General features: G+C 36.7%; 1 pseudogene; it reads left to right on the forward strand.

Moving 5' to 3' along the window:
• Nucleotides 1–1283: 1283 nt before the first annotated feature.
• Nucleotides 1284–27762, forward strand: part of LOC109102823 — a 31842-nt pseudogene continuing 5363 nt past the window's right edge.

Raw genomic sequence — 27762 nt, forward strand, 5'->3', positions numbered from 1 at the left:
CTCAGTGTTTGTGTTTCTAACAATGCCAGCATACCACATCTGGCTTGACACTCTAGGTCCAGGATTTCCCAGAATTTCACTAGCTTTCACAGTGTCAGTTACATCTATATTGCAACACCAACACAAACACCAAACATCTTGGCATATACCATTGGCACAAGACTGTACTCAGTTTGTACCTGAGTTTACTCAATTGGTTTATGGAAAACAGTTCCCTGATAAGGATTAAAGGATAAAGAACATAATAATAGGTGTCAAATAGCTCAATACATCTTATTCTGGTCTAGTCCGAGGTCCCTGCCTACATTCACCAAAAAAACAAAAAATACATAGCCTAACTGTTCATCATGAGTTGTCTTGCAGTTACACCATGTTTTAGAAGGCATTCCTAATGCCTGGACATTGAGTCAGTCAAGTTGAAGATTGCTTGGCTCTGTTACCCATAATTGGTCTTTCACTTGGCACTCCATGTTTGCGTTCATGGATCATTTCCCATCAGTACAGATGATTAAATAAATGCAAACTGAATGGTAATATTAACCCAGTTTACCCTCCTTCAACCACTGTGAAATTCCACTGGTCATTAGATGGCTTTTACAGTTTAATATACATTTTGAGTTCTCATAGAATGTCTCAATTCTTATGTTTCTATCTATCTATCTATCTATCTATCTATCTATCTATCTATCTATCTATCTATCTATCTATCTATCTATCTATCTATCTATCATTTATATACACGTGTGTGTGTGTGTGTGTGTGTGTGTGTGTGTGTGTGTGTGTGTGTGTGTGCGAGTGTGTGTGTGTGTGTGTGTGTGTGTGTGTGTGTGTGTGTGTGTGTGTGTGTGTGTGTGTGTGTGTGTGTGTATAAAAACATCAGAATTGAGTGGTATAACAATATTATATATATAATTTATTTTATTTAATATTTTCTTTGCAGATTATGGTCCTTTGTTGCATTCAAAGACTTTATATTGCAAAGCATGGGTGCTTATTTCATACCATCAACTTTATCCAAATAAATAATTCCCAATGGAGTGAAAAGGGAAAGGGAAAGTGCCAAGTGGTGTAATATGCCAGATTGCCAGCTAGATCCCCAGACTGCATAAAATTTAGTAATTTATGGCCATTATAAAGCAAAGAAAATGTCATATTTGCCCAAACACCAGTAGAAGAGACAAGTTTCATCCCTGTGTTGTTTTCATGGCACTCGTTTGTCAACAGAGGTTTGCAGTTATGCCGTTTAAGAGCTGTTTTGGGCTCCACGTGTTGATCCAGACCGGATGACCGAGAGTAACCCCGGCGCTCAGAGCAGATGCGCTATAAAAGCTCTTCAGAACCTTCAGATGCTTCTTCACCCGAGAGTCTAGAAGGACGAATATACACCTGATTCATTTGGGATTACAGAGAATGTCCATCAAAGGTCATCAGCTTACTGGTAAGATACATTTATGCTTCGTTTTCTTTAACATCGTTCATTTGTTTCTGTAGAGAATGAACGACAAACGCAACGTTTCAGGTGGCGTATTATTGAAAATAATACAAATACCATAACAATATTTTTGTGTTTATGACGAGAGAGTAAAAGTTGTGAAAGGATATCTTTGAATGAAAGTTCATTCCACTGGCACCAAGTTTCTTTTCATTGAAGTAGCACTTAAAATGAAATTGTGCGACACGCAGTTGGTATTTAACTAAAAATAGCAAAAGATGAAAACGTGTGATTCTTTATCGATGGACAGAAGGATCAGAAGTGCTGTTTGAGAACAGCAACATTAGAACAATGAACCAGAGAGAAGAAGGTTCAGTTCTCAATGTGTAAAAAAAATAAACAAAAAAAAAAAAAAAAAAAATACACACACTGTGAAAACACGCAGTTAAAGTGCGTTAAAGTATTAAGGAAAATCAAAGTGATGACAGATCCACAGCTTGCAGTAAAAGTTACCCTCGCGTTTGACTACTTCAGGATGGATTACAGAAATTTGAGTAGAAACTCTATGCAATCAAGTAGAAATAACAGAGATTACTGAGCCAAGCTAATGAAATGGATGTTAAAAAGGAAACATTTTGTACACTGAATGTATATACCTACCTATAAATGAAAGCTTTTACCACCTGTGTCTATAATAGTGGAAGACATATCGTGCAAGTAGCTGGGAAAGAAAAGCAGTGAAATCTGAATTCTCAGAGTAACATACAGCCTCAAGCATTTCAGCTGAACATGGGAAACGCCTGGAATTAATAGTTAATGACCAGAAGAATAATTAATATATAAAAGCGCATAGAAAGCTGCATGGGTACAGTAATGTTCTCCTGATCTGTGCATGTTGATATAAAATAACCTAAACATTCGCAAGTCACTGGTGTTGGGGTTTTGTAAGGGCCAACAGGAACACTGGGCAGTGTGATGAAGGATGCGGGTGTAAATATCATTTCAGACACTGACAAATATTTATTTTCGGCTTTATTTTATTTTATTTTTTTCTTTTGAATTATTTTTTTTCCAGACTTTGTCCAATTGATATTGTTTTTTTACCCTTGGACTGAGGTGATTAACCCTATAAAACCTATTGTCTCATATTTAATACTTGTTGATCATTTTAAGGACTCTAATTTATCAGCATGATCAAATTTCTGCTAAGAAAACTGTTGTACAAAATCTACATCTGATTGACAGTTTAGCTGGTAAAATGCCTTTTAGAATACTTGTAAAAACTAGTAAGTTTTATTATAGTATTATTTCATATGTCAGGTTTTACAGGGTTAAGTTTTGTTTCCATCCAAGCTCATCACAAACCTGATCATTTCTGTTTTGGGCTACCTGATTAAATCACTGAAAGAGTCAGACAGTGAGAACAATGTTAGCTTTAGATGAAGATCACTCAAGAATGTCTGGACCTTTTCACATTTGAATAGCGTCATTAACATAGAGCAAGGACACAGATTCTCTCCCTGACTTCCAGCAAATATGTGCATTTTAAATGAAGCTCTTTGATCAAACATGGCTGTTAAGAGTGAAGCTACCTACCCCAGAGACCCTAATGGCCTGTGAAATTCCTTGCTTGATGATTCTCTGACACTACAAGATCCACCACTTTCAGGAATTCTGGGAAAAAGAAAAGGCTGGCCTTCCCTAAAACAGGGCAGGAGAGGAGAGAGGAGAAGGGAAGACGTGAGCGAGCATCAGAGATTTAGATAGGAGGGCTGCACTTTGTCCTGGACTTTTGAGCTGTTCTGTTGGTCGCTGCTGGATGCCTTTTTTTTAGTCCGCGTGTCTCCGTTGTGTCATTGCAGTTGAGAGCTGAGAGCTGAGAGTGAAAAGGGACCCGAGTGAAGATGTCTGTCTCCACTCAGCTGGGTCTGCTGCTGTGGAAGAACTTCACCTACAGAAGGAGACAAACGGTAAGCACAGCAGATTTAGTATCAAAAATCATTTTATGCAAACGTCACACATTATGGGTTGCTAATAAGTAAAATAAAATTGGTAACCATCATAACTCATTTAAAATCATACTGCTATTTGAGATTAACATTATGCCTCTGGAGATTATTTCAGATATCATTTTAACCATTTTTGATTTCATTTTTTTTTCAGTTCTTTATTCCTTATAATACAGTTCTAGAATCTTGAGCTGTTTACTTTCCATAACAACCCATATATTGAATCATTTTAAAATCATTTCAATACAGAATGCTGTTATATAATGATTTTCAGGTCAATGTACATGCAAACCATATTTATGTGGTGCTCCTATCAGCAAAAGCGATGCAAATGTTGACAGACATTGAATTTAAATCGCCATCTCCTCAAAATAGGGTATTTTACTCTTTAAATCATTACAAAAAGCACTTTGGTTGTACTATACTATAGTATTTTGATGTATAAAATGGTACTGAAGTGTGTGCATTTAAAAGGTGCTTCCAAGATGTCTTAAAACATGGTTGTTTCATAGTACATGTCAAAATAACATGGTAGAACCTGGTACTTTTAAAATCTTGCATGAAAAAGTGCTTTAATTTGATTTTGTATTGTTTAATGGTTTGAAACAGTTCAATACTGATGCATTTGCATTTTTTTGGTTTAAAATAAATAAGCATAACCCACAAAAGTACTAAATGGAGAATGAATGGTCAGACTGCTTTCATTCCCCACTGGGTCTGTGAAGACAGGCCATGTTCCCAGTGGATGATCCTGTCTGCTGTTGTACTAAATCTGGAGGGCCTGATCGATTCCCTGTCATGTATTAATAATAAATGTTGTTAATAAAAACCTGCCCTTGATGACATTACATACCAGAAGCTCATACCTTAGACATTAGAGACTTGAGAGCTTTTTTCCTGAGAGCTTTATTAGTCATGTTTGGCCTCCAGTGTCTGCACTTTACAGAAAATGCTGACTGTTTTTGTCCTTGTGTGTTTGAATTTTGCAGCTGCAGCTGCTGACGGAGATTGTGTGGCCACTCTTTATTTTCTTCATCCTGATCGCTGTGAGGTTGAACTACCCACCTTATGAACAACATGAATGTAAGAACACTCCTCGGTTTTGTACCTGTGAAAAGAGAAAAAACGCATTTTAGAAGTAATGCTGTTGTGAGGTATCTACACAGTGCAGCATTTATCCTGTTTTGTAATATTAGATTCCTGACTTGGCATTGGAAAACTAAATGGCTTTCACGTGTTGCATGCAAAACTACTTTTGCAATGCAACCTGTGCTTATTAATTGCATTGCATAACCTTAATACACGATGCACACGGGGCGAAAATGCACGTTTCGTTTCATTGCATGTTTTTTTTTTCATTATCAGATGTGTCAAACTTGCAGGGTGTTTATGAGTTACTGATAACTGGATAATCGGTGTTGTGCCAGTCACAGATAATGTATAGAAAGATAGGGTATCAGGAGCATGCTGGGATTTAAATAGTGCCCTATAGACAAAGTGAGCACCATATTTGCATTTTAGAGCACAAACAAACACAAAATGGTCTATATTTTAATATTAGCTGCTATTTGATAGTAAAGTGACTTTGATGACCGCATTTATTAGCTGGTTTGTTCAGTGTATCATTATGTCTTGTTTTATAGCACCTGAGCTTTAATCATGCCTATTTGGCTTTCTAATTAATAAAATTTTATATATAAAGATGTCATCATGCCCCGAGTAATGCTACTCATGCCAAGCTGTAAACTAGCCAGGAATTTAAAACACAATCCCTGACTAGTGGCCGTGAAAAAACATACTACATTAAATGTTGTACCATAATAGATACTGTAGATTACTTTCTGTTCTTTGTGGAACAGTGAGCCTTGGTCATGAGGTCTTGTTGACGTGCAGATGTGTCCGTTTGGAGCCACTTTGGTTTTTTACAGGAAATAGGAGGTCCTGTACATAATTTCACTTCTCCCCGAGTCTGGAGTGTGCTGATGAACAAATAGATTTGTCATATGCAAGTACAGTCAAGTTGCAACCTCTCTTGCTGAAGTGATTAAATGGACAGAAAGAAGAATGTCCATTATGTTGGTGATAATCAATATTAAAATTCAGAATCCAGCAATATTAAGTCCCTTAAAGATTCCATAAAGATTATGTGGCTGAATAAATAATTTGACCTAAAATATATGTATATATAAGAAATTATAAATTATTTAAAATTAAATAAATATATGTGGAATTGAACAAATAGCCCCTGAATTGATTACTTCATACTTTAAGTATTATCTTATCTTTGCTGTGCTCAGCAGTGGAGCAGCTGGCAGTCTTAAGGTTGACTGATAGCGGACCGACATATTTGACTCATTACAGAAATAACAGTGAGTCTGTGGGAGGACATAGGTCACATATACCGCTTAGGTAATCAATCGATAAGGTCCCCTCATAGAGTACACATCCTCCAGGGATGGAGAGTTAGATGTTTGCTGATCTTTTTTAGGTCCGTGGGAAGATAAGGCAGTCTAAGGGTTCACGACAATTATCTGTACTGTATATTGGGGATTGGACGCAGCACAGGGATGTAGAAGGAAAATCTCATCTGGCACATCATGTCCATATGTCAATTTTATCGTGTACACTTTCTTCTCTTCTGCTCTCCAAGAAGGCCTTAATGTGGAAACTTTCTTTTCAACCCTCTTCATTTTCTCTCCCTTTATTTGTTACAGGTCACTTTCCCAACAAAGCCATGCCCTCAGCAGGCACCCTGCCCTGGATCCAGGGTATCGTCTGCAATGCCAACAATCCTTGCTTTCGACACCCAACACCTGGGGAATCTCCAGGAGTCGTTGGGAACTTTAATGATTCCATGTAAGTTGTTGCCTATAGCTGGAGATTACGAAATAACTCTATAATGTGGCCAATTATATGTTATATAAGACACTAAGTGCAATTTGGTAGTAATTCTGATTTCTTCTTCAGAATCTCACGTCTGTTTTCTGATGCCAAGAAAATCTTACTGTACAGTCAAAATGACAAAAGCTTAGATGGATTCAAGGAGCTTATCAGTGCATTAAAAGTCATGCAAAATAACACAGCTGGTGAGTACAGTAGAATTGCCTGAAACATTACATTTTCTTAAAGAAATTGGTTACCTGAAAATTCATCCTCATGTGTTTCCAAACATCAAATTCTGTTTTTTTTTTCCATAAAGTAACCAAGCTCGAAAAATGACAAAAAAACATTATTAGTTATCCATATGATTTGTTTGCTGCATTCCAAGTCTCCTAAAGCCATATGATAACTTATGATTTTCATTTATATTCAAACTTCAAAGTTAAGAAACCAATAAGAACATGAACATCATTAACTTCATCTTCAACTTCAACTTCATCAAGTTTGAATATGCAAATGGCCAAATGAGACCAAGTGAGCCCTACAGCGTAGGTCTTTTTTTTGTTTTTTTTGGTAATAAATAAATTAAATATTTCAATTTTACCTTGTTCCTTTTTATGTTCCACCAAGCAAAAAGAGTCTTGTGGGTTTGCAATGACATAAGAGCGCATAAATGGCATGGCGTTCATTTTTGGCTGAACTATGTCATGTTTTTTGCCCTTTTCATCAATTGTAATCTTCCATAGCAAACACTACAACTAGCATAAAGTGACTCATTCAAATTATCAGTTAATCCTTGTGAATATATAACTAAAAGGTTAATGCCTGTCAGTCTGTGAGGATTTGTTGGGATAGTGCAATTTTTCAACTGGCAGAGGAGGAGGTGGGTGGTTGAATGATGGATCAAGTCTTTCAAACAAGCCATGGCAAGTCAGTTTCTGGGCCAGTGTGGGTGTAAATACACACACACATCCCAGAATCCAGTCCTCTAGCAATACCTGCCCTATTCACTTATAGTTTCTTCCCGTTCACATACTTCTCTTCTCACGCTAAGTGAGCTTTAATTGCATTTCTCTGCCTAATGGAGAAAAGGTTGCACAGATGCCATCACAAAACATCTGCAGTAACAGTATATAGAATGTATTTACCAAAAAGTGAAGTGTGATGACATATTTATATCTGTGAAAGAGTGAAATGGGTAGATGATTTAACTTTTTCAGTGCCATACAGACAAAAACAGGATCAATTTGATGCAAAATTGACCTAAATTCACAGTTAACTATAATAAACATTCCTGTTTCTCCAAAGTAGTTTAAAAATCTATGTTCAGAAAAGTCTTGAGGAAAAAGAGCCATGTCAGTCTACCTGTTCAAATTAAAGGGATACTCCACCCCAAAATGAAAATTTTGTCATTAATCACTTAACCCCATGTTGTTTCAAACCCGTAAAAGCTCCGGAACACAATTTAAGATATTTTGGATGAAAAACTGGAGGCCTGTGACTGTCCCATGGACTTCCAAGTAAATAACAGTGTCATGGTCCATAAGGTATGAAAGTTGTTGTCAGAATACTCCATCTGCCATCAGACGTGCAATCTGGGTTATATGAAGCGACGGGAACACTTTTTTTTAAGCGAAGAAAACAAAAATACTTTATTCAACAATTCCTTTGTCAGCAGTCTCCTCTGTGTCTCTCCATATCACCGTATGCTGTGTGTGCTCTTCTGTATTATCCACACCACAAGGATGCACTGTTTCTACATGTATTTAGCTTTAATTTGAAAGAAATCAGCGCATCCTTGTGGCACGGATGATACAGAAGAACATACACAGCATACGGTGATATGGAGAGACACAGAGGAGGCTGTTGACAAAGGAATTGTTGAATAAAGTCATTATTTTTATTTTCTTTGCTTACAAAAAGTGTTTCTGTCGCTTCATATAACCCAGATTGCACGTCTAATGGCAGATGGAGTATTCTGACAACGACTTTCACACCTTTTATGGACATTGACACTGTTATTTACTTGGCAGTCTATTGGACAGTCACAGGCCTCCCGGTTTTCATCCAAAATATCTTAAATTGTGTTCCAAAGACGAACGGCGCTTTTACGGATTTGGAACGACATGGGGGTAAGTGATTAATGACAAAATTTTCATTTTGGGGTGGAGTATCCCTTTAAAGCTTCTTTATCGTGTCTCACACTGTCGTGCATGACAATAGGAATGCTTTGAACTCACCATCCACTCACTGTAGGGCTTATCGTGGCATCTGCATGCTGCGATCTCAATCATTTCGGTCTTTATTCTCCTCTTTTGATTACAGCTAATGGCAACAGACATGAAAGAGTTGAGTTCTTTGGGTTTAGGTTATAGTTACCGCTTGAACCCATTCGCACCTACATCACTTGCTATGATTAGCTGTGATGCTGAATTCACAAAGAGCTTTAAATAGCTGCTTTACATTATCCTCATAATGGCATACAATGTTGAAAACATTCATGTAGAAAATATGATGCTAATAAGAATAATGTAATAGGTTTCTCTTTGGTTATTGAGTGTTTATTTGAGCGTATGACTTTGATATTCACCTAGCTGTCCTGATGGCGACCACTTGTTTGTGCAATGAATACTGGAGTATTGGCTGCTAAAATTCAGCTTTGTCATCACGGGAAGAAATTACATTTTAAAATATATTAAAATAGAAACAAGTTATTTTACATGATAATACAATTTCACAATTTCAGTGTTTTATGTTTTTGATCAAATAAATACAGTCTTGGTGAGCATAAGAAACTTTTACAGACATTAAAAAAATCTTACCAACCCCAAACTTCTGAAAGTCAGTGTAAATTTCAAGACATAAGTTAAAACTGTCTGAGAACTGGATTAGGTATACGTATCTTGATTTCACAATGGCTCATTTAGACCTTCTCATTTTAAGCTTGCATATACCTGTCCTATCTAAAAAGACCTAACAGATGTAATTGGCCATGACTTTACAGAAGATCCTTGCACATGTCTTTACAGACCCCATTTTACTCCCCTATTTCTCCCCCTTTATCCTCTTTTCAAAAGAATGATTACTGGGGAACTTATTCACTTGAACTTGAACTTAAGACTGCCAGCTGCTCATATTCATCAGATAATATTAATATTTACTTATTTCTGTAAGATTCATATAATCAAGGAATTACATTATCATTCAAAAGTTTCAGGTGTGTAAGATTTCTAATGGTTTTCAGAGAAGTCTTTTTTGCTTATTGGTTTTATTTGATTTTAAAAAATACAGTAAAAAAGGTAATTTTGTGTAATATTATTACTACTTAAAACAGCTACTTCCTTTTTAAATAAAATTTAAAACGTAATTTATTTATATGATGACCAAGTTGAATTTCCAAGGTCATTACTGCTACTCAAGATACAATTCTTATTATGAATGCTGAAAACTGTTTCTTTGAAGAACAGAAAGTTTAAATGAACACCATTTACTTGACATTAAAATCATTTGTAACAATGTCAATTTTTATTGTCACTTTTGATGAGTTTAATGGGTCCTTTTGCTAAATAAAAGTTTTCATTTCTTAAAAAAAAAAAAAAAAAAAAAAAAAAAAAATCACACTATTGAATGATAGTGTAATGCCACAGATTTAAGGAAGGAATTATGCAAGGTCTTACGCAAGACTGTCCAATTTCTCTGGATTTGTGTGGCCTCTGTTTTAGATTTTAGAACATTAAGGTAACTAGACTCCATGTAAATTGTTTGTGGAATCACACAATGATTCAGTCGACGTTTCTTTCCACACCCAGGTGAACCGTTCTAGCTGGCCTGCTCAGACATGCACTTGAACTTTGAAAGAGGAATGAAATTTAAGGAGAGCACACTAGTATGTAGTTAACACTCACAAAGGCCCCACACCTGAATGAACAGTGCTAAATTTCAGCAAGTGAGCGCATGTAAAAGTTTGCGGTTTTGTAAGAATGTTAAGTAAATGTAAACTAATGGAAAATGGGATGTGTTTCCAAAAACATTAATCCTGAAATGTGGGTGCAGGTCTACATGAATTAAAAGTCTGGTCAAATTGCTGAAAACCGATAACTACAGCCATTGTATGGTGGTTTTGTAAAGCATTGCTTAACACGCACACACTAAAGTGGTATGTTTGTCCTTAGGTTTCAAGCTGAAGGACTTCCTTCGTGAAAATGAAACCCTTTCCACGTTCCTCCAACAAAACGGCTCCTTTTCCCATCATTATGTACAGAATGTTCTGGAAGCAGATGTGAATCTTGAAAAGGTGAGAATGGAAAAGCATTATTTTAAAGCGAAAATGTGACCATGACTATTGTAGTTTTCCATTTTCCCACTCAAACCTCACATTTGCAGTACTGTAATTAACTGTATACCGTTTGTAAGGCATAGTCATTGTTTCTAGGTCGGTTTTTATAGTTTACCTCCACACATGCTGTTAAATTGCCCCTAGGAATCAGTTAAAGAGAGGAAACCAGCATGCAACTTGATTTTTATTTGTAAATCAAAAGCTGTTAGCTGTGAGACATGCCTTTCGGGCATTACGCAATCTACAGTCCTCATAAATGACCATAGGCAGCCTAGTTTTACCCTAATGTACCCTCGAAATGTGTATTCAAGGCAGCTAGGCTAAGTGCCTTATAATGTCCCTGTCCTGATAACAAACTCATGGGTCATATGAACAGCTTTGTCCCCTTCTATCCCCAAAACCCCTAAAAGGATCACATGAACACCTTTTATCTGCTCTCACATCTACTGCTTATCACCGATGCTCATGTTTTAGGTGCTGATCAACGGTTTTGGCGTCCATCTGAGAGACATGTGCAGCACCAGCACACTTGAGGATTTTGTGAGCATCCCAGACGAAAGGGTGGCGAGATTCACCCAGGACCTCATCTGCAGCTCTCCCAATAGCTGGCTAGACCAGGCCGAGAGACACTTCAAGTCCAACTTGGATTTCCTCAAACCTATTAGGGTAAGAAAAATGGTACAGTTAATCAAAATGAACAGATCTGATGCACGTGTTTTCAAACAAACAAACAATTATGGTATTAGGATAAAAATATGTCAAATTAAATATAAAATTCTTTGAAGTACCTTAAATTACCATATATTAAATGTATCATAATCTAACAAAAACCATAAAGAATATGTCCATGTCATAAATCCCAGCCGAAAATCAAAAGAAATAAAATATTATTAATAGTAATACAATTTATTTTCTTTTTCTTATACATTAAAATACATTTTATTTTTATTATTATTATTACTATCGTATTTATTTCAACATTACATTTCTGTTTCTATATTTTTAAATGGTAATTTTTAGGGTTAAAACAATAACATTGTTAGCTTAGACATTAAAATACATTTTAAAGTAATGAGAATCATAATTGAGAGTAATTACCAAAAAAAGGCAAAAAAAAAAAGTCTGAACAATTTTTTTTTATTAGTCAAGAAAAAAATTTCACAGTGCACAAAATCCTAATTGTCCTAAAAAAGACTTCATTTTCTTTATGCAAAATATAATATTCATATTTTTACATTCTACCATTTGGCACCATCACGAAACTTCTTTAATTTTATAAGGGTGTCCAGATTATACGTAATTTGTGTTGTGTTGCAGAGGACATGAGCGGTTTTACTGTAGGGAGATGTAAATGTCTACAGTAATGGCCAGTCTAGAGTTCTGCATGAGTCCAGATGGTGTGGCTTTGTTGTTGGGAAAGGGTGTAAATTAAACTGTTGCTTAATAAATTTCCCCTACTGTGTGGCTGAGGGTGACAGAGATCATCATTTTATCCTACCCTCCTCCACTACTGTTGCCGAGTTGTTAAAAACAGAACCAGGTGACTTTATCATTGGCATGCACTGAGCTGAGACACAAACAACTCAACAACCAACTAAAAGAGAGAAAGGGAAAAGAAAGAGCTAGCTTGTTAGTTATGAAGAGCGTGGGAGGATGCATGTCATTGCATGTTGCCCTACACACCTACCTTAATATATAGCCTAAAGGCACAGATGGAAGTTACAACACATCTGAACAGCTTCAGTTCCTCTCTTCTACTTCTTCCTATGCACATTGAAAAGAACTATGATAGTTCAATGTCAGTTTGACTCATAGATCACACTGGTCAATGAAAGATGTTTTTGACTCATCCTTGGGATTCTTGAGAAGTGAAGTGCAGTGGAATACCAGATAAATATGTCATCTTAGTTTGACTTCGCTTGCCAATGGCACATAAAATGCATGAAATGAATGGTTCTTTCAACATTTACAGACATGCAAATTAGATACAAGAACTAACATGAGCAACTAGATTGATTTAATAGCCATATAAACCGATTGTCACAATATTGTAAATGACATAAACTTTTATCTGTAAATGACTTAAAATTTTTCTTCAGGTTTATGTATATTATAATATTTCATTTACATATTTATTTACAAAATAATTAATTGTAAACCAAAAAAATAAAAAATACACACACACAACCCAGTTTATTTTATGAACATACATACATATATATATACATATATATGTGTGTGTGTGTGTGTGTGTGTGTTTTATCTAATGTAATGTAAAACAAAATCTAAATTCTTTAAATTTGAAAAAACATATACACTACCATTTTATTTATATTTGTCATATAATATATATATATATATATATATATGATACATAATCTAAATTTATCTAATGTAATAAATATAATAATATTAGTAATTTAAACTCTCTCTCTTTATATATATGTGACATGTACTTTTTTTTCAATAAGTGTATTTAATGAAATATTTTCTCTGCTTTTTACAGTCAGACACAAGGGCTAATTCCACTGATGTCCGTCTAGTTGCCAAAGCCACAGACAGCCTTCTGGAGAGCCTGGGATCACTGGCTGTGGAGGTAGACCTCATATTATTCACTTACCACTGAAGTCTGTGAGTTTATCACTACAGACAAGGTAGAACGATCCTGAGCAGTCCTGCGAACTGTCAAAGAATTGCATGTGAGAGTTGTCTATCTAATTCAAACAAACAGCACAAACTAGTAAGGCTCTAAAATCATCCCATAAGAGTAAAAGTGACATTTAATGGCGAGGACAACAGCTGGGCCTGTGACGCAGCAGTAAATGTTTCGCACTGGGCCTGTATGTGTCGCTGGGTTTGGTAGTGTCTCATTTGTCAGCTGTAGCAGTGCACAGTGGGAGGGAGAGAAAGTTGTTTCAGCTCCCAGCTGAACAGATATACAACCAAACACAGCTGAACAAGCATCCAGAGAGAGAGTAACACAATCTACTCAGCAGTCAGTTAACAAAAACCGCAATAAAGACGTTTGCGTAACGCAGTGACATGGGCGTTCATGACCTGTTTGTCCACACAAAGCCCCTCTGTTTTCTTCTCAACTGAGAGGGAAATCTTTGGCTACAAGTCTAAGTGAATGGAGCAACCCACTGCTCTAGTTTGCTGGCTCACTTTCACGTTTGAGACGGATGGTGAATTCCAGTAAACTTTCAAAGTGTTGGTATGAGACTGGATGAAGTGCAAAAAACATTTTCTTGATCAGTATTTGTGTCTTGTTTCCTGGCATCCTTAAAACAAGATAAATACTTGAAAAGCAAAATTACAGAAGAGATATGGAAATAATATATATTTCAATATGGAATGTATTATATATATATATATATATATATATATATATATATATATATATATATATATATATATATATATATATATATATATATATATATATAATTTATATATACAATTCATAATTTATATATACAATAATGTTCAAAAGTTTGGAATAATTAAGGGTGTTCAATTATGTTTTTTATTTTAATATCCTGTCAAATGTAATGTATTCCTGTGATCAGCATCATTACTTTAGTCTTGTTGTCTATCATGATTTCCACAAAAATATTAAGCAGCAAAAATGTCTTGTTTCTTGTGCACCAAATCAGCATATTAGAAATTAAAGAGTTTGTTCTGTTTTTTTCTGGAAATAAGGGGAAAAAAAGCATTTTGCGTATGAAGTTTGCCTATTTTTCCCTCCTCTGTACAGCTTTGTGATGTTTAGATGGCAATGTATTCCTTCTTGATTTCTTGCTCTCTCCCCCTCTGTGAGAGTGTTTTGTTTTTGCAGTAGGACATCTGTTGCTCCCTCCGCCCTCCATTCTCTGTGCACTTTTACACAAAATTGGCAGCATGTGACTTGTTTGCTTGCTGAGTCAGATCTGTAAGGCTAACATGGTTTTATTCTGCACAGATTTATCCACACCTGCATTAAAATAAATGACCTGGAGTAGCAATTCTCTACTCAGTCGATATCTTCGAAATACTAACCCACTGCTTACTGCCAACTATTTTTTTGTTTAACTGTACGTACCATGTACTCTGTATACATACTGTATACTACAGTAAAAGCAAGAGTAGTGTGCTTAGCAAAACATGTTTGTATTTCTCTTACCTCCAAAGATTCAAGTTGACTTGAGATTGAAAAGCACCTGTAGGAAAGAAAAATCACTAATAAGATGTTTCAGTTGCTTCTCTTAGACAGCAATCAGATTACATGGAGATACACTTGTGACCTTTCCTTAAGATTTATAATAAAAAATACAAGTTTTCTCGGGGCAGTTGGGTTTGTTTAAACAGAATTACATTTCTTTTCCTGTCAGCCAACCTCGACAAGCAAACCTTCCAGCTTAGAAGTGCATTTATGATAGACTTTTATTTAATTTTTTATAAAAACCCTTTGCGTGTTGAAAAGGCAGAACAAGCTTTTCATGGGAGGGTTTGTTTGTCTAATCGAGACATTACACAAAAAACAAACCATTAATAAATAAAAACACATAAATAACAAATGATTTTCTAAACATATAATCATAAGATAGACAATAAAAATATCACTGAGTTTGGATCTAGATGAGGGTGAGAAAATTATGAGAGAATTCACCTTTTTTTGATACAACTAATTGTTTTAAGACACACACCAATTTAGTATAAAAAACTGACACGCCTGTTTAACAAACTAATGGAAACCTCTTAAGTAAATTTGTTTTGTGATTACATATCAATCAGCCTTCTTGACTCCAATTACAATTGTGTCCTCTGTGATTCTTTCAGCTGGCCAGTATGAGGAGCTGGAGTGACCTGCGAAACGAAATCTTGGACACCTTAGTTTAAAAAACTGACACGCCTGTTTAAACAAACTAATGGAAAGAAAATTACACATATCAATCAGCCACCAGCTCACCGAGTCTGATGTACCAGGCTGTGTCCCGAATCGTGTGTGGACACCCAGAAGGCGGCGGCCTCAAGATCAAATCCCTCAACTGGTACGAGGACAGCAACTTCCAGGCGCTGTTCGGCAGCCACAACGACAGTGATGACGAACCCGCTTCAGTCTATGACAACACCACCAGTACGTCAAAGCTACAACAGTGTTATTTACTATTTTTTATATATAATATTATAGTTTTTATTACTATTTAGAATTAGCTTTTATTTTATTTTTTAGTCGTGTTTTGTCCTTTTGTCATTTTTATTAGTTTTTTATTAATATTTTTATTTAGCTTAAATTTACTTTAGAATTCATATTTCATTTTAGTAATTGTAATAATTAATAAATAAAAAGTTGTTTTTTTAAGTTTAAATATTTATATTATATTTAATTCTGATAAATCTTGATGTATCATAAAATACCTATCTATGTTCCAGAGCTGGTTGAAAAAAATATATATACAAAAATACAAAATTATTTTATTGGAGCTTTATTTCAGTTAACTAATACACTTTTTATAGTTTTAGTTAACAAAAACAGCCCTTATCTACAACAGAAATTAACATGCTTTTTCAACAAAATGCATTGCACTTGAAATAAGATCCTAGCATACTGCATTATAGATATGCAGTATGATGCAGAGTGTGTGTCATTAAATGAATGCTAAATTGTTCTTTAATGCATATTCTCATGTATTGTGCTTCTAGCTCTGTACTGTAACAACTTTATGAAGAACATGGAAGCCAGTCCCATCTCTCGAATGATCTGGAGAGCACTGAAACCTCTCCTGATGGGGAAGATCCTCTATACGCCACACAGCCTTGCAACACAGAAGATCATTCATGAGGTAACCTTCCAAAAAACAAAACAAAAAAACACACATGTACATAGTACTTTCAATGATTTGTTGATTAACGCCCCTTTTCTTTCCTAGGTCAACAAGACATTTCAGGAGCTCGGAATTCTACGAGATTTAGGAGGAATGTGGGAAGAAGCCAGACCGAAGGTTTGGAGTTTCATGGAGAACGGTGAAGAAATGGATCTGATGCGGGTATGATATGCCTTAGTCCCATTACTGCTCCCATGTGGCTGAAAGTTGCAGTGCAAAACTGGAACTAGTCAACATTACCAACGTTGAAGCTAATTTTAATTTCCATTTCTTTGTTCTTCCAAACATAGACACTTCTTCGAAACAATGCCACTGCTAGTTTTTTCAGTACCCAGTTGGCTGGGACTCAGTGGAGCGTGGAGGATGTTATAAGCTTCTTGTCTAAGCACTCCGAGGACACGCGTCCCCATGGAACGGCATTTACGTGGCGGGACGTCTTCAATGAGACAGACCAGGCCATTATGAGCATATCCCGTTTCATGGAGGTCAGAACACCTCTCTTTCATGCTAGCTTTTCCTTTCTTTTCTCCTCCTACACATCTCCTTTCTATCTCAAAATCCATCTGTCTCCCACATACATACTTTCACACAAAACACATCAACAACCAATCATGATTCCCATAGCACATGCATGTCGCAACCAGCTGGATTTCACGTTTGTCGGGAGAAAGGCACATGCAAAACATGTTTGGATGTCCTGTTCCATGAATTGTGTGGGTTTTTTAGTTTTGAATATGTCTAATTCAGCAATATGACGTATGTTAGTAATCAAAATGAGATGTGAAAGATAAAAAGGAAGTGAAAATCAACTTGAATGTAGATTAAAGAGATGTATAACATGACTGGAGAAGACAAACAACACGCAGTCATTTTTAATAGGTCAAAAGTTCCCTTTTACAATAATACAAGATCATGCTAAAGACTACTACAGGTCAAATAGATTATTTTAGGTCAGTTATAAAAGTTATTCATTAAATCACACACTGTAGCATGTTTATAGTCAAATAAAATCAACTCACTATCTAATAAAGACAAATTGTGACTTAATGGTGTTGTTTTTTTTATAGTGTGTAAACCTGGATAAACTTGAACCTGTGAGCACAGAGGAGAAACTGGTGAACGAGTCCATGAGTCTCCTGGATAACAGAAAGTTTTGGGCGGGAATTGTGTTTCTGGACATTCAGTCCAACAGCTCTGAACTTCCCCCACACGTCAATTACAAGATCCGCATGGACATTGACAACGTGGAGCGCACAAACAAGATTAAAGATGGGTAAGTCTGTGTTTTCTTTTCTTAATTGCCCAATAATGGAGACTAGATATAATGCTGTGAAATCACATGCTTATTGTGTTTTTTGTTGCCAGGTATTGGGATCCCGGTCCCAGGGCTGATCCATTTGAGGATTTGCGGTATATTTGGGGAGGATTTACTTACCTTCAGGATGTAGTTGAACACAGCATCATCAGAGCAGTTACTGGGACCAAAGAGAAGACTGGTGTTTACATCCAACAGATGCCTTATCCATGTTACGTAGATGATATGTAAGCATTCCACTGCACTGCAAATAAACCTAATCGAATAACAGAGATGGCAAATTATGAAGGGAATGTCATTAAACTATTTCCCCTGCAAAAAAATAAATAAAAATAAAATACACTGCATGCTTGTCCAGACTGCTTTATGCTAGTCTTTCAGTATGTTCTGTAACAGTAGGAACAGTTATTAAATATTCCCCTCTTTTCCGGTAGTTTCCTTCGCATTATGAGCCGTTCCATGCCACTTTTCATGACTCTGGCCTGGATGTACTCCGTGGCCATCATCATCAAAGGCGTCGTCTATGAAAAGGAGGCCCGCCTCAAGGAGACCATGAGGATTATGGGATTGGACAATGGAATCCTGTGGTTGAGTTGGTTCATTAGCAGCCTCGTCCCTCTTCTCATCAGCGCAGGCCTGCTGGTTCTTCTACTCAAGGTACTAAAAAGACCTCAGCAGATCTTAAGACGGGTTGTTTTCTAGAGAGCACTTTTTTTCCATTACAAAACACATTCAGTAATCAGTTTAATTATTACAAATTATTTATACTGTATTGCAATTTTGACTTTTTTTCTGTCTTTTTTATGTTAGGAGTACTAAGTGACTTTATGGCCATTATTCTTTCATCATCCCTTAATGTTATTTGATCTGAATTTTTTTATTATTATTATTATTGTACTTCTTATCGTTATAACAACAAAAACATACAATAATAATTATTATTAGTAGTAAAACTATTACATGAAATAAATTTTGCCTCAACTGATATAAAATAAGTAGATTTACAAAAATTACTAAAACTGAAATAAAAAAACAAATTAAAGCTAAAATTAAATATGAAAATGAATAAAATATGAAATATGAAAATATAAAATATACAAAAAAAAATTACAAAAGCACATAAAATGATTACAAACTAAAATTGAAAATATAAAAGTTAAAGCTAATTCAAAATATTAATAAATAGTACTATAATAATATTAAATACATAAGTAAATAAATAATACTAATGTACAGTAACACTTATTTTTACTATTATTCATGTTATTTTAGTATCTTTGAGATACTATTATAGTTTTTATTAACATTTTAAATATTTTATTAATATTTCCATTTCCATTTTTAAGTTTTGGTAATTTTGTTTTACATATGTGTGTGTGTGTGTGTGTGTGTGTGTGTGTGTGTGTGTGTGTGTGTGTGTGTGTGTGTGTGTAAAAAAACAAAAACTACTAAAACTACTTTTTATTAATTTTCTGTTAGTTTCTGTTAGTTTAAAGTATATCCCCATATATATGTAGTAACCCTGATTATTTTTATTGATTGTAATAATGATTATTATTCATTATGTGGCATTCTTTAAGAAACTGTCATTAATAGAAGCAAAACAGAGATAATAAACCTGATTTCTTTTACCTTTCCAGATGGGTAACCTTCTGCCCTATAGTGACCCTGCCATAGTCTTCCTCTTCCTCGGGTCATTTGCGGTGGTAACCATCATGCAGTGTTTTCTGATCAGTACAGCGTTCGCACGTGCCAACCTGGCAGCGGCTTGCGGGGGCATTATCTACTTCACCCTCTACCTGCCTTATGTGCTCTGTGTGGCTTGGCAAGACTACGTGGGCTTCACCGCCAAAGTCATCGCTGTAAGTTTATGACCATCTGCAAAAAATTTGTTAAAAAATATCAGTTACAAAGTGCAAATGTGCAGCGTCATCAGTTGTTGGCCAAGTGCATTAGGTTATCGTACAGTATATTGCATAAGGAAACTAATTTATACGGCTCTCCTTATCTAAAATGACCTACAGGTGTGATGAGAATGTCTTAACTGTAAAATCGCACTTTAAACCCATTGTAGGCTTTGGTTCCTGTCACTAGATTACAAGGAATCTTCACTGGGTGTTCCTGTTTAAACTAGTTTAATGCTAGTGATAGATTAAAGATCTGGGCCACAAATACAAGAGTTCATTTAGAGGTGAGCCAGCACTGAAGAGTTACTGAGATTACTTTGACCAAGGCACTTAACCCTAGGGTCTTCCAAGGCGGATAGATCCTGCACAGTTACCTGGTTACATGTCATTAAAGTGACAAAGTAGAATTATCGTATGCACTTCAGGCCCTGCTGAAACAGCCTGAGATTAAGGGCACAGAGGTAATAGGGAATCTCAGTCAGTACATTTACAGTATATTCACTTTGAAAGTCATTTGCACTATTTGAGTTACACTAAAACAATATATATTTTTATGAAATCATACCAGTCTCGTTTTACTCTTTTTTTTTAACTCAATATTTTTATCTTGTTTTCCAGTAGAAATATCTGATCATCACTATTTAACATCTAACCAAAAACACCAAAAACATTACAAACATAATACATGTACTAAAAAAACAAAAAAAACAACACCACGTACATCTAATTTGGTTGTGTCCACAGAGCTTACTGTCTCCAGTGGCGTTTGGATTCGGCTGTGAGTATTTTGCCCTGTTTGAGGAGCAAGGTGTGGGCATCCAATGGAATAACCTCTTCTCTAGCCCCTTGGAAGAAGACAGCTACAACCTCACCACCTGCCTCGTCCTCATGTACTTTGATGCCTTCCTGTATGGGGTCATGACCTGGTACATTGAGGCCGTGTTCCCAGGGCAGTATGGCATTCCCAGGCCATGGTACTTCCCTTTCACTAAATCCTACTGGTTTGGAGAGAGCAACACAAACAATACTGCAGTTCATGGAAAGAAGGGCAATGCTGGGGGTAAGAATTTTTTTTTTTATAAGGGATTCACTGATATTATAATTCTCAAATGATGATTATTTTCATGTTATGGCCGATTACTGATTAAAAGGCTATACTATTTTGGAGAGGCGGTTAATATTAAGAAGCCACTGGCACATGCAGCTATGTTTAGTGCCATATCTGGTTTTCAGTGGCATGTGCCAATGGACTGTTTTGAGTTTTTAATTTTGATCATTAGATATAACCTTAAACAACAATTGATTAATTGTGTTATGTGTTCGTTTTTAAAGCTGTCTGCACTGAAGAGGAACCCACTCACCTTGAATTGGGAGTTTACATTAAGAATCTTGTGAAGGTCTACCATCACGGCAAAAAACTAGCAGTCGATGGGTTGACACTTGGCTTCTATGAGGGGCAAATAACTTCTTTCCTAGGTCATAATGGAGCTGGAAAAACCACCACCATGTAAGTTCACATTTCACTTTTTTTTCATCAAATAAATAATTTAAATGTAATAAAATGAATCAAACGTATAACTGATTCAGATCAGCATATTAGAATGATTTCTGAAGGATCATATGGATTGGAGTAATGGCTTTTTTTCTTTTTGGTAACAATATCTAACCCTCCAGTTTGCCTTTAATGTTTTAGGTCTATCCTAACTGGCCTTTTCCCTCCCACCTCTGGCACTGCATATATAATGGGCAAAGATATTCGCTCAGAGCTCAGTTCGATCAGGCGGAGCCTCGGAGTGTGTCCACAACACAACGTCCTCTTCAGCATGTAAGTGCTTTAATCAGGCCCTGCAAGAAAAATGATTCGAAAACAAGTCACATATTAGTTGTAGGATGTATAAATCAGTTCTGTGGATGCTAATCCACCTTTGCGTGGCCTGGTGTATTTCAGGTTGACAGCAGAAGAGCACATCTGGTTCTACGCCCGTCTGAAGGGTCTGTCTGAGGAGGAAGTGAAGGCTGAGACGGAGCAGATTCTGTCTGATACCGGCCTTCCACACAAACGCAAATCCAGGACCAGTCAACTGTCCGGTGTGTGGCATTATGACCTCTGAAATTTTGATTTGGTAGTTGTTTGATTTGTTGCAAACTTACATTTGTGTGCTCCTTAGGTGGTATGCAGAGGAAACTCTCTGTAGCCCTTGCTTTTGTTGGAGGGTCAAAGGTTGTTATTCTGGACGAGCCCACCGCTGGTGTGGACCCATACGCTAGAAGAGGCATCTGGGACCTTCTTCTGAAGTATCGTGCAGGTAACTAGCCCCCATTCGTTTAGTATTTAAAAACAAAGAAAATGCCATCAGATCTTATTGAATCATTGAGGACTTTTGGTATTTTTTAGGTCGGACTATTATTCTTTCCACCCATCATATGGATGAAGCGGATATTCTGGGCGATCGTATTGCTATCATCTCCCATGGAAAGCTTTGTTGTGTGGGATCTTCGCTCTTTCTTAAGACTCAACTGGGAACTGGATATTATCTTACCTTGGTGAAGAAAAACACTGAGCCTTCTCTCAGTTCTTGCAGGAACTCGAGCAGCACTGTGTCCTTTGTTAAGAAAGTAAGTACACTTCAATTTGCAAAAACACCCAAGGAAAACATTGATTAGATGTTAAGCTAATATTTTACACACTGTTGTTTCATTGGTTTTCTAGGATGACAATGCATCTGAGAGCAGTTCGGATGCTGGTCTAGGTAGTGACCAAGAGAGCGAAGCTGCCACAGCGATTGGTAAGACACCACCGGACCTCAAATTTTAAAATGATGGATAACTTTTCAGTTCATCACATTATAACTGAATCTTCACTAAAGTTTTCACATTGTTCAATATGTCTTGCAGGAACTACATGGTCCGAATCTCCTGCTGTTCCTGTTGATGTGGCCCTCATCTCCAGTCTAATCCTAAAGCACGTTCCCGCTGCCCGCATGGTGGAAGACCTTGGTCATGAGATCACATACGTGTTGCCGTACAAGTCTGCCAAAGATGGGGCATTCGTTGAGCTCTTCCATGACCTGGATGATCGCCTCGCTGACCTTTGCATTTCAAGCTATGGTGTCTCAGATACTACTCTTGAAGAGGTACGTTTAGCTTGTCTTGGCTTTTATCTGTTAAGAAAATATTTAGATGCTAGCTGTGATTTTTGACAACATGTGCATGTTACTAATGATATTACTTGTTTGTCTTTATAGATATTCCTTAAAGTGGCAGTGGACAGTGGAGTTGACACAGAAATAATTTCAGGTAAATTTGTACCTCACTATTAGCGCTGTAGTAAACGGAATAAGCAGTTAAAAGACAAAAATCCAGAAAATCTCATCTTGTATTATTAATTTTGTTAGATGGAACTGTGCCAGTGCGCAGACATAGACAACACGCATTTGGTGTTGACCACCAGAGCTGCCTCAAACCCCTGACTGAAGATGATAACTTTGACTGCAACGACTCTGATGGTGATCCAGGTAGACCTTAAAGTGCTAAAACATCTATACTGTATCATTACAGTAGAGTTGTCCAAAAATCACTTTAATTTGTTTGGTTTTAAATGTGCCGTTGATATATTTGATCACCAGAATCGAAAGAGACTGACTATTTGAGCGTTTCCAATGGGAAAGGATCCTATCAGGTGAAAGGCTGGAGTTTGAAGAGGCAACAGTTTGTGGCTTTGTTGTGGAAGAGATTTCTGTATGCTCGCCGCTCAAGGAAAGGCTTCTTTGCACAGGTAGAGAAATTAGAAATATAGTCAATTAAAAAAACTAAACCTAGGCTGTAAGTAGATCATAGAAACTGTCAGTGCCAATGGTTTCTACGATTCCCAAAAACAACATAAGCCTAGGTAGATTGTATGCACTATTGGTGCCAATGATTTCTATAATTCCCCCCAAAATTGTAAACCTAAGTAGATCGTAGAGACTACCGATGCCAGTGATTTCTATAATCTAGTTAGGCTCATGCTAGTTTTGGCAAATGCATCCCATGTCAGTACAGTTCAGTTTTGATCAACTCACTTTGATTCTCTATGCAGATTGTTCTCCCGGCTGTGTTTGTGTGCATTGCGCTGGTGTTCAGTCTTATTGTGCCACCATTCGGAAAATATCCCAGCCTGGCTCTTAATCCATGGATGTATGAAGAACAGTTTACGTTCATCAGGTATGACAAGGACAACATGCGCTACTTGACATAAATTTAAAATGCTTGCATGGAACAATTTAGATTAAATATGGTCTTTCTTTGTCACAGTGATGATGCTCCACAGGATACAAGCACACAAAAATTACTCAACGCTTTATTAGATGATCCTGGCTTTGGAACGCGATGCATGGAAGGACAACCAATTCCGTAAGTAACTTAAAGTATATAACACATTTGTTTGTAACTGCTATTATTTTTAATTCAGGAAAATACTAAGCTTGTCTTCTCCCATGGTTTCAGTGATGCTCCCTGTACAATGGGCGATGAGGAATGGTCTACTACAGAAGTGGCAGAAAGCGTGATGGACATTTTCACATCAAAAAACTGGACCATGGACAATCCATCGCCTGCTTGTGAGTGCAGCTGTAATGGCAAAAAGAAGATGCTTCCAGAATGCCCTGCTGGTGCAGGTGGACTGCCACCTCCTCAGATTAAGATCAGTGAGACTGAGACCCTCCAGAACCTGACGGGACGAAACATCTCAGACTATCTAGTGAAGACCTACGCACAGATCATTGGGAAAAGGTATTGTCTATCCACATGAACTGAAATAGTTCAGCAGCATCATTCAACACATTAACGGATTGTTTCTCTCATAGCTTAAAGAACAAGATATGGGTGAACGAATTCAGATACGGAGGATTTTCATTGGGCGCTAGAAGCACTCAGGTACTTCCTCCTGCTGAGGAGATTGATGATGCCATCTCTAGAGTCAGGGAAATCTTCCAACTGGGGAAGGTAAGCCAAAACGTTGAATCTTAGGAAATGAATCAAATAGCTCTCAGGAATAGTGCATTAAATGTTTCGTATCCTACTCTTTTAGGACTCAGGATCAGCGGCCGACCGTTTCTTGAAAAGCCTGTCTGCTTTCATCAATGGACTGGACACTAAGAATAATGTCAAGGTGAGTGACAATTGGATGACTGCTATTTCTATTTTATATTTTAAGTAAATCTACTTGGAATGATCTTTATTGGCATTTTGTTTTCAGATATGGTTCAATAACAAGGGCTGGCACAGTATTGGAGCTTACCTCAATGTAATGAACAATGGTATCTTGCGTGCCAGCTTACCACCTGGCAAAGACCCCCGTCAGTTTGGCATCACTACGTTCAACCATCCGCTCAATCTGACAAAGGAACAGCTTTCTCAAGTGGCCCTGTAAGCATTGAAACATTGATTCAATTAAATGTAAATAACGTTAAGTGCATTGGTCATGCTTTTCTAATCTATGAACCCTGATTTTCACATTTCAGAATGACTACCTCAGTGGACGTGTTGGTTTCCATCTGTGTGATCTTCGCCATGTCCTTTGTCCCCGCCAGCTTCGTTGTCTTCCTCATTCAGGAGCGAGTGACCAAGGCCAAGCACATGCAGTTTATCAGTGGAGTTCAGCCATTGCTGTACTGGCTGGCCAACTTTCTCTGGGATATGGTGAGTGTCTGGTTTTGCTTTCAAATCTCATATTGCGACACTCACTCACCTGCTGCTGACCCAAAATTTTTAATGCACATTTCTGTCTATTTTCTGATACAGTGCAATTACGTCGTCCCTGCTACTCTGGTGATTGTGATCTTTGTGTGCTTTCAACAAAAAGCCTACGTCTCCGCCACCAACCTGCCTGTTCTTGCCCTTCTACTGCTTCTTTATGGGTAAAAAGATATTCACTTATATCAAAAATACCAGCTCAATATGGTGATAATTAATGTAGGTAACAACAATATATTCCATTAATAGAAACAGAAAAAACAGGTTATGAACTATATTTATAAAAAAAAAAGGGGGGGGGGGGGACTGATTATAAGGTATGTTTGGGGACATTTTTTAAAGAAAATTTCAAATAGAAATATAATAAATATAGGAGAAAAACAGATTATAAAGCATATTTGGGGACATTTTTTTTTGAAGAGAATGTGAAATAGAAATAGAAATGGGGGATCATTATAAAGTATGTTTAGGGACATTTTTGAAGAAATTGTGAAACAATAAAAATAAAAAAACTTGATTACAAACTAAATTTTAAATAAAATAAAAATAGAAACATAACATTATAAATTATGTTGGGTATATTTTGGAATGGAAGAAAGAAATGGAATATAACATACAAAATACAAAAATACAAAGTATTTTAAGTACATTTTCTGATGAAGATGTGAAATAGAATAAACATAAGAAAAATGAATTATAAAGTACATATAGGTACATTTTCTGAAGATAATGGGAAAGAAATTGAATATAAAAAATAAAAAAATATATATATACATGTTTAGATATATTTTCTTAAGAAGATGTGAGTGGTGCTTGTCTTTGCAAAATATGTCTCTTAGATAGTCTGATCCCTAAACATGGTTGGGGGTCCCACATGGGGCCTCTTTATATTTCCTTTAGTTAAACAGCACACCCACATCTACTGTATGTATAAATTCTGCAGATATGGAAAGTCACCTTTGGGGCTCTGTATGGGATTATACATTATACTTTACAAAGCACACAATCTGGGAATCTTCCCTAGCGAAAAGAGCCCTCCCTCATGTCTCTATGATATTGCTTGGGGCCTGACATTAACATTTTCCCTGGTAATAAATACTTATTGTTGTCTCTCTTCAGATGGTCCATCACTCCTCTCATGTACCCGGCTTCATTCCTCTTCAAAATCCCCAGCACTGCTTACGTGGTTCTCACTAGCGTCAACATCCTCATTGGGATCAATGGCAGCGTGTCCACTTTTGTCATGGACTTATTTGGAAATAATGTAAGAAATAACTTTTTTTTTGTTTCATCCTAATGCCATCTTGCTATTTGCTATTCTTAGCACTAATTCACAAGCACGTATCATGATTTCTACTGTCTTCATTCTTCATGCAGGAGATTGGTGGCATTAATGACATCCTGAAGAACGTTTTGCTCATCTTTCCACATTTCTGCCTGGGTCGAGGTCTCATCGACATGGTGAAGAATCAGGCCATGGCTGACGCTCTGGAGAGATTTGGTAAGATTAGCTTGTTCCACTTTAAATTTTCATTTTTTGACACAGATATACAAATATAAAGCAATGAAGTCCAGAGTTTGACCTCATAAGCTTGATCTGTGTTTACTTTATTAACTGAAACTACTGCAAGGGTAAATATTACAGATGCTGAATGCTCTTACCTTATTAGGTGAGAACCGTTTCCGTTCTCCATTGGAGTGGGACATGGTGGGCAAGAATCTTTTTGCTATGGCTGTGGAAGGAGTGGTTTTCTTCATCATCACAGTCCTTATCCAGTACCGTTTCTTCTTTGAACCCAAGTAAGCAACATCACAAGATGATATTCTGAAACAAATTACATTAATATGAATTGCTAATGAAATTATGGATTAGAAGATTTCGAAGATCTAATATGGTGGTTTGATCATTTCCTGCAGGTCTTTAAGAGCCAAGTTGAGTCCGATTGGAGAGGAGGATGAGGATGTGGCCAGAGAGAGGCAGAGAATCATGAGTGGAGCTGTACAGGGAGACATTCTTGAACTCCGACAACTCACTAAGGTCAGCAGAAATCCTCAGCTGATGATCCCAGACATCAACTTTAGTATTTCACATTTAGTCAAATAAATGGTGCCCTCATCTGTCATCCTTTTCTATTACAGGTGTACAAGCGGAAACAGAAGCCTGCTGTTGATCGTCTATGTGTTGGCATTCCTAGAGGAGAGGTAATTCATGACTGTTGCATCATGATCAGCCTCATGCGAATGAGTCACTCTTCTTCTCATCTAGAGTAAGACCACAAACTGACG

This window comes from Cyprinus carpio, chromosome A14 (genome assembly GCF_018340385.1).
Source record: "Cyprinus carpio isolate SPL01 chromosome A14, ASM1834038v1, whole genome shotgun sequence".
Taxonomy (NCBI): Eukaryota; Metazoa; Chordata; class Actinopteri; order Cypriniformes; family Cyprinidae; genus Cyprinus; species Cyprinus carpio.